This window comes from Otolemur garnettii, unplaced genomic scaffold (assembly GCF_000181295.1).
Source record: "Otolemur garnettii isolate 467f Iridium unplaced genomic scaffold, OtoGar3 scaffold00066, whole genome shotgun sequence".
Classification (NCBI taxonomy): Eukaryota; Metazoa; Chordata; class Mammalia; order Primates; family Galagidae; genus Otolemur; species Otolemur garnettii.
Genome location: NW_003852461.1, coordinates 875,195 through 876,945, shown reverse-complemented (window position 1 = coordinate 876,945; position 1,751 = coordinate 875,195).

Here is a 1,751-nt window from a genome sequence, read left to right as displayed (position 1 = left end):
TACGTGGGCATGCGGAAAACCAATTAGAGTTTCTAGAGTGAAGCAATTGCATAGTAATGAACGTGAGGAAGGAGTATAGCGTAATAGTCTGGGAATTGTGACATCATCTTTGCTTTTGGAAACCACCATTAAGGATGAAGGATGCCTTGGGGATGGTCCAAATTCCAAATTAGCTATTTTTTTCCGACACCCAGCCTCCTGCTTGCCTGAGTCCCGTCACCCAAGTGGGGTGAGTTTGCTGCCTCAGTAAAGCTCAGGTCCAGCCACTCTGCTGTCTCCACAGCCCTGGCCCCAGGAGCCAGGCTCTCAGCATCTCTCCTTGCCACTTCTGACTGTCCTTCCAGCTTCTACTCTTGCCTCTTTCTCAGCCCATTTCCCACCCAACAGCTAGAATGCTGTGTCATTCTCCAGTTAAAATTCTTCTTTCCTTTAGGGTCCAGACCTTGCTCTCCCCCAGTCTCACCGGCGTCCTCTGGTCTAGCCCTCTGTGGCTCCAGTCACACCACCCTTCTTTGGTTGCCTGAAAGAGATCTTAGTTCCTCTGGCTTCAGGGATTTTGCACATACGCTTTTATCTAGCTGGAAAGCTTTTCCTCAGCTCGACAGGCAGTAACTTCTCTTAGATTCCAGGTTAATCATCACCTCCACAGGAAAGCCTTCCTTGACCCTGTAGATGGGGGTCAAGCCTCCAATCCCCTCCCCACTTCTCATCCTCTCATAGCACAGACCATTTCTCCCTCAAGGCCTTGTCATTGTTTGTGATTCTGCATTCATCTGGTGATTAGCTGAATACTCTGCCTACTAGCAGTCAGAAACTCATGCACCCCTGATACATGGTAGGTACTCAGCCAGTATTGTTGAGTGAGAATGCAGCCTCCTCAGCGCTTCCTTCTTACTCTCTTAGCCATTGACTTTTCACCTCTCTAAATGGGGGTTTGGAGGGCCTGCACCTCCTTCAGTAAATCCTTCATCTACTATTCAGCCGTCATTTACTGAGTGTGCATGGGCGTCAGGCATGTGCTTGATCCTAGGCCTGCAGTGGCTAATCAACAGTTCTTGCCCCAGAGGAGCTCTGGGCATGCAGAAGGCTAGGAGAGTAACATAGCTGGATCTGTGATTTAGGAAGACCACGCTGGCTGCAGGGAGAATGGACAGGAGGGGCAGGCTACAGGCAGGGAGAGCAGGTGGGAAGCCGGTTCAGTGATTCAGGCGAGAGATGATGAGGGCTCATGCCCTGCTGTGGTGGAGCCGGGAGCAGGAGCAGTTGCCGAAGGTGCTTAGGAGAGAGGAATTGCAGGCCTTGGTGTCTCTGAGGGGAGGAGGAAACCAGCCTAGGATGGCTAACCCCTGGGATCTCAGCTTGGTGCTGTCAACATTCATGAAAGAGAAAACACTGGATGAGGAGGGGAGAAGCAGGAAATGAGTCTGGTAGAAGTTGGCTTTCCAAACCATTTATTTCCATTTCTAGAGGAATTCTGATTAACCTGAAGTTTCATTCAGAAGAGACTCTACTTTTAGGAATAATCAAGTTGACTTTTTTGTTTGTTGTTGTAATCATTACATTGAGTGGTGCCTGTGGTTCAGTGAGTAGGGTGTCAGCCCAATATACTGAGGGTGGCGGGTTCAAACCTGGCCCCGGCCAAACTGCAACAAAAAAATAGCTGGGCGTTGTGGTGGGTGCCTATAGTCCCAGCTACTTGGGAGGTTGAGGCAAGAGAATTGCTTAAGCCCAGGAGTTGGAGGTTGCTGTGA